Here is a 6978-nt window from a genome sequence, read left to right as displayed (position 1 = left end):
GGTTGCCCAGAGAGGTAGTGGAGGCCCCATCCCTGGAAGCATTCAAGGCTAGGTTGGACGGGGCTCTGAGCAACCTGATGTATTTAGCAGTGTCCCTGCTCACTGCAGGGGAGTTGGACTAGATGACCTCTAGGGGTCCCTTCCAACCCAAAACATTCTATGATTCTATGATCTTGGAAGGCACTTAGATGATGAGTTTTGTTCACTTTGCCTTTATAAGGCTAGCTTTGGGTCAGCTGGATCCCAACAAGTCTCCTCATTTAGTAAGCAGTCTGGGGAACTCCACTGTTGGCTTTCATGGAATTTAAGACAAAACCTTCGGATGGGTGCTTGCAAAACCAGCAAGGGCCTGTGTTCCTCTGCTAGTGCCCTTGAGCTTCTCTCCCTGAACCCTCTGGGACAGGGTTGTGGGTTCTGAATGAATTTGAAAATTAGGGCAGCTGTGATATTGCCGTAATTTTTCAATTTATTATTTCTTTTTTCTCTTGAAAGGCTGCTGAGTTTCTTGACAGCTTAAATAAAAGTTATCTCAGTAAATTATGATTACAAAGATCAGCAAACACCTTAACTGTCACACTGGTGTTTAGATAGAAATTGCAACCCCAGCATTGCCTTCTACAGAGGTAATGCGTCTAAGCTACCTTTCTGAGGAGGCGAATCATGGCACGGACAAGGGCAAGTCATACTATAGACTTTCTTGGGCAGGACTGAATGCAGTCCTGTCTGCTGGATGAAATAAGCTAAGAGAATACATCTTTCCTACTTCAAAGTTTTGCTTAGACCATCCTTCAGCCAAAGCTTATGTTCTATGGGCAGTAAGGTCAGAGGATCCATAATCTCCTCCAAGTCAACAGGGAGCAATGAAAAGATATTTTCTGCCATTAAAGATAACCTTGTGTACAGCAAGGGCATGAACAGTGTGTCAGCAAACTGGCCCCGTGAGACTACTTTATTGATGCTGCTTCAGGTTTCTTGTAACATGCAAAGCAGCATTATTATTACAGCAGAGAACTGGCATAGACCTTTCAGGATTATCTATTAGGAGCAGCAAGTCAAATACCATCTACCTAACCTGATGAATTCTGAGCATTATCCCAAAGAGGTTTGCCTGGATCTCCTCTGCAGAGCACACAGAGGCAGCTGCCCATCGCTTTTATTCTCAGTCCCCTTCCCATTACCGCTTCGTGGCCCTTTGGCTAGGATCAAGCGTAGTATCAGTTGAAGTCTTGACATGTCCTGTCTTTGGGGACTCTATCCTGCCCTGGCATCAGGCTGGGCTCAGTGACCTCCTAGGTCTTTTCCATCTGTAACTACTATCATTCCCGCTCTTTAAGAGACCTAGCAGCCTTTAGAAGTCAGGTCCCCTTTAATGTGCCTTGCAAGTACAGCTGAGATGCATTGGCCTGAATTACTTCTCTTTCAAAAGGCAGGTGGGCCTCTGCTTTCTGGAGTGGTGGGCTTGGTTCTGTTATACTGAAAGCCAACAAAAGTATTTATCTGCACTAGGAGATTTTTTTTTTTTTTTAGTTACTTTAGAGGAAATATAAAACCAAAATTTTTTGGAAGAAGACAGCATAGGTAAGTCTCCTGAGAGCTTTGCACCCCTGCATTGCTCAGATTCTGGGACCAGGCAAAAAACATCTCTTACACAGGAAGCCCTTAAAATGCTGTGATGCTAATACAGTGATAGTATGTCCATATTTTTCTAGTTTTGGTAATTGTAAACTTCCTAAATCCAAAGCTAAGTATCCACAAGGGTTGCTGTAATTGCCAGCCAGATTTAGTGCCTGAAGAACTTGCCTAACTCTGGCTTTTATATACAGAACTATTAATTTGCAATGAAAAAGAGTTAGCTTGAGTCAGAATGGAGTGGGGGGAGATGCTTATGCCCCAGGTAAAAACTTCTGCATGCTATTTGATCTGGGATTTTGTTGGGACATTGGGGTTTTTCATGCCTTGCCTTCCTGAGCTGTGACCCACTCTAACTGCTGTGACAGGAGTGGTGTGTCCATTCCTTCCCGGTTTATTTTTCATGCTGATGCAACTGCAGCAGCCTAACCTCCAAGGTGAGGAGCTCTCTGCTTGCAGATTTTGGCCAGAGAGTTCTGCACGTTTTTCTGGCAATTCTTTCGGAGCAGTCCCTGATTTGCTTTCTGTAGTGGACTTACCTCAGGGATTATATGGAACAGTTGCATTGGTGTAATTACATTATGCATGGGTGGGGTTTTTTTGCCTAAGTCACTCATGGAACAGAAAATCATATATATTATCTCTGGAAGAGACCTTAAAATTATATAGTGTAACCTTGTATATAAATAAAGGAATTTCACCCCAGCATTCCTACAGCAGACTCTGTAACTACAGGGTATCTTCCAGTCCTTGTGCTGGGGGGGGGAATCACTTAAAAACTCCACCGTTGTCTCTGCAGCTACCCTTTCTAGAGGAGGTAGGTGGAGGCTATTGTGAATTCGCCTTCTACCCAGGGAGGGCTGGCCAAACACCTTCCAAACCCACTTTTGGGGCAGCACCAGCCAGCTCTATATCCCTTGGCGTAGGGAGGGATTTAGGAGACTTCTGCTGCAGGAAACCTCTGACTGATTTCTGAGGGAAGGTAGCGATGTCTTCCAGAGTCTTCCCAGCTGATTTTATCTCAAAGATCTGTCTGGTCTAATGACACAAGTTGTAAGAGGCCAGGTTTTGTTCACTGTCTCTTGCTGCTATTTTCAGGATGTGATTTTTCTATTTCTGTTGGCTGAACGTGGAGGGAGTGTCGCTATGCTTTAGGGAACACTGCAATTAGATTCACTCAAAACAATCATGATTAATAATTACGACTGTTTTCTTACTAAAAAAGGAAAAGGTAGAAATAAATAATAAACCGCAGTTACTTTGAAGGTGAGCTCTGTCTCTCTCTGTGTCTCTTTGAAGAGCTTTGAACAGACCTAGGAGCATTTGGACTATCCTCAGGGGACAGCAAAGCCCTCATTTCCATACGTGGCGGTGAGCCTTGCTCCTGTGTAAGCAAGCCAATGAGTTCCCTGACAGAAGAACTGCATTTACCAGTTGGTGACTCTTGTTTGCTAAATCCCAGATAACTGCGGCAGCTGGGCAAATCTCTGCTGTGTTCTAAATAATTAGCCAAAGTATTTGAATCAATAATGGGGGGAAAGCCACTGAAACAGCTTTCACGAAACAAATCGGTGAATAAACACTGAATTTTCAGTCCAAGTGAAATCTGTTTACCAAGGATAGCTTCTTTCTCCCTGTGAGTACACGGCCCCGGGCCGGCGATGTCTAACAGAAGCTGTTACTACCTGAAATCGCACTTCATTATCCCATTAGAAGCTGAACTGGAGAAGTGTCACGCTAGCTGCTGGCCCCACTTGCCAGCCTCTCACTGCTCTTGATGCCACACTCTGGGGATGCCTTCATGTCAGGAAACAGCGCTGACCTGGGAAGCCGCTGCTCCGCGCCGCGGGCTTGCTGTGGAGCCGCAGGTGGGACGGGGTAAGCAACGGCGGGGAGAGCGGGCACGCTGCTGTGGCCGGCTGCTGTGCTGGGAGGGCAGGGCGCTGCTGGCTGCTCCGTGGAGGAAAAACATCTGTTTTCTTCAAGCTTCTGTAGAAATGGAATATATTGTGCAGCGAGGGCCCAGCAGCGTTGCTGTCAGCCTCCCACAGGCACCGTGGCTTAGTGCCTCAGTCCTGGCAGGAGTCCTTCACCACAAACGCACAGACAGTTCGGGGGGTGCAGAGGGTGCAGACTCTGTCCTTGGGGCAGCACATCTGCAGAATGTCTTTAGAGCCCTCTTAGCATTTATATATGTACATGCGCACATATGTATTAAATATATATATTCAGTTCACTTCTGACTTTGTTTCATAGGAGCTGAAAAGGTGTTTCAGTTGGTCCAAGCATATGTGAAAGTGTCTTCACGGTACAGTCATCTCTTAAAAAGTAACGAGCTCTCGTATCCTGTAATCGAAACAGAAGGTCCTTGTCCCTCTTTTTCGTTTTTCCGGAGAGGTAGCTCATGTTTCTGAGTTTACTAAGGAACTCGCTTCCACGCTCCCAAAGGAGTAATTCATTAGCCCTTGACAGAAATTTCATACTTAAACAATCTCTGATCGGTAACTAGAACATAAAGTGAGCAGTGCTGGCTTTGCACATAAAGATGTCCTCTTCATCCGACCTTGCTATGAAGTTGTTAGGAGGCTTGAATGCTGCTACAAAACATCCACCTCAAAAGAGTTTTCCATTGTGTAAGAGTAAATGTCTGATTTTAAGCAAATAAAAAAATTGGGGAACCACAAAAGATATGCTTAAAATGTTTTCAGTCATCAATGTCTCCTATGAAATTTTGAAATTAAAATTTTGGAGTCCTTATTAAAAGAAGTATTTTTTTAATAGCCCTGCACTTTAGTGTGTACAAACCAGAGGCGTAAGGGCATTTTCTTCTGAAAGAACAATGAAAACGTGGAGTTTTGGGATACTGACAATGATCCTGAGTTTATATTTTTTCTTAATCTTCCTAATGCAGAAGGGTTTCATAGAATCTGTTGCTCGAGGTAAAATTCTTCCTCTAACAACTGAGGGCTTGTACCAGACTAACGTGTCCTGGTTTTAGATTAAAAACAACCATGTTACTGGTTTTTCTTCCCTTTTGATCCTCTGTTGTTGAGATTTATTGCCTGCCATTTATAGCATTCACAACTTGCAATTAAGTCTTCTATTTTGAATACCTAACGCATAAGCAGGAATTACCATAACTGGGTACTTGGATATGTCTTGCAAACCATAGCAGAAAAAGAAAATGTTTCAGATGTGAGGTAAAAGCATTTAAAGCTAGAGAAAGTTTATGGTGACCTAATGGTATATGAATAAACTGTAATTTTATTAAATACTTTCCCATCAGTTTGAAGAGCTCCCCTGCATAAAGTCTGCCTGATATCTGATTCTTTTTTTCTTTTTTTAGCAGAATTGCAAGTACATCGAGTATTTGGAGCAAGAGAAGTTTAACATTTGTATAATTAACTCTTTGTTATCTAAACCCTCCTGTTCTTAAATGCTAAGGTGGCTTTGTGAAATGGAGACTGACTGGATGTTCATCTCTGGTCTGGAGTGAGTACTGGAGCACCCGATCTATGCATCAATGAGCTGTATCCCCTGGAAGGACAATGTACCCAGCCTGTGCCGTGGTCCCCAGGACCACCCAGGAGCGGCAGGTGGTTGGCAGGGCTTTCGTGGTGCCTGTCTACTGGGAGGCTTGTGTTTCGGGGGAGCATCTGGCTGCTGCATGTGTGATGAACCCCAGCTCTGTGTGTCTGCTGTATCCTCAGTCTTATGGCAAGGATGGGGCTGTGAGGACCTCAGAGAGTAGCTGAGGTGACCAACAGCATGGGAAACTTGAGCACTACAGGGCTAGACCTTTAATCGTGCTGAAGGGCTGGCAGACTGAAGGATGGGTAGGAGACAGCCCTCCCCTAGCCCAGCCAAAGGGAAGAGAGCCTAACTGATGGTCACCCAAAGAACTAGACTGGGCTCCAAGTTTGAGCCTTGGTTGTCAGTGTTGTGTAAAGGGAGGAGATAATGAAAAGAAACGGTCTTGTCCCCCGAACGCCTTTCAGATTAAATCACTGTTGGCTAACAGGAAAGCTGGAAATTCTCTTCCACCAGAGACGGGGGAGTGGAATGAAAGCCCATGTGTATTTTTAGCATCCCTTGTAATCATGTCACCTTTTGAAATGAAAGCATCAGTGCATTAGAGCGGAGGAACTGGGGAGAGGACATGTTCTACCCAGAGAAATGTCATGCTCAGAGTGGATTGACTGAGTCACGCATTGACAGAGCGACATTGGTGCTGGCTGGGGCAGACCCATCTCCTCCCTGCTGCACGCTTCCTCCCCATCCAAGCTCCTCATCTGCACTTGCTTCCTCCTCCATGCATCTCTGCTGCCCATCTCCTCACACATTTCTTCCCAGGTGACACCACCTTCCAAACTATATCCAGCCAAAATAAAACCTGGCACGGGCAAGATGCCTTGGGATGTTCACCCAGGGTCCTGCCCAGGGCCTAGGCAGCCCTGGCAAGGTGGCACCACATGCCTTCATGGAAGCTACTTAGCAATGCCTTTGTCTTTCTTTTTTTTTTTGCCTAAGAAGAAAGAAGATCTAAGACAAGGAAGAGAGGAGGGCATCTGCTCAAGAATAAATGCTTATTTGCTGTTCACCCCTGAAATGCCAGTGAGCATTTGTGCTGTCTGGTTTGAACTGCCTATTGGCCTTGGAGAAATTATTGATGCTGCTCTTGAAAGAAATTGTCCCTTACTTTCTAAGGAGGTAGGAAAGGTCTGTCGCAGTCTTCCTCTGTGATCACGGATAGATCTTGTCATTGCTCTGCTACATCCAGGAAAAGGGAACAATTCTCTTTTATTCTTTGCCTAGCCTTCACAGGCAAAAACTAGTTTCTTTGCATTTACACGCTACCCAGAACAACGATCCTCTCTGTGGGTAAGTTCCTTGGTGCTGTTAGCACACAGCTCGAACCGATAGAGGCTCTCCCTGTGCCCCCTGGCTCAGCTCCGGCAGGGGCATGCAGGCACCAGCTGGTTTGCAGCAGTATGCTTTTCGGTGCCGAGCAGGATGTTTTCACCCCTGGCAGGTACAGAAGAAGGAGAAATACAGTTGCTTGAGGAGGGTTGCCTGTCGCACGCCAGGCCATTCGCCGCAGATCTCTCTGCCTTGGTGAAGGTCTGTGGCTCGGGCGACCTTCCTTACTGAACAAGGTGGATGTGCAATTAGTGCTGTAATCTTTTAAGCAGGTCCTGTTGTCCAGGAGCCTCCTTTATGTGCTCGAGAGCGGTGGACAGCCCTCACCTCTTTCCCCTTCCTCCCTCCGCTTCTTCCCTTACGCGTTATGTTAAATCCATTCTCCTTGTACTGGCACCAGCAGAAGTGTGATGTTTCTTCAGTATGCCG

The 6978-nt window shown here is 45.6% G+C and overlaps 1 protein-coding gene across 1 annotated transcript in view; it reads left to right on the top strand.

The window, feature by feature from the left end:
- LOC104122078 (cytochrome c oxidase assembly protein COX16 homolog, mitochondrial) overlaps positions 1-5128 on the top strand; it is a 66793-nt gene extending 61665 nt beyond the window's left edge. The window contains exon 6 of the mRNA XM_035889797.1: positions 5074-5128. The gene's annotated coding sequence lies outside the window, so the exon portion shown is untranslated. The remainder of the gene's footprint in view (positions 1-5073) is intronic.
- Positions 5129-6978: the final 1850 nt, after the last annotated feature.

This window comes from Egretta garzetta, unplaced genomic scaffold (assembly GCF_000687185.1).
Source record: "Egretta garzetta isolate BGI_Z169 unplaced genomic scaffold, ASM68718v1 scaffold2, whole genome shotgun sequence".
NCBI classification, from domain to species: domain Eukaryota; kingdom Metazoa; phylum Chordata; class Aves; order Pelecaniformes; family Ardeidae; genus Egretta; species Egretta garzetta.
Note: the sequence above shows the minus strand (reverse complement) of the source record. Positions and strands in the feature narration are given on the sequence as shown.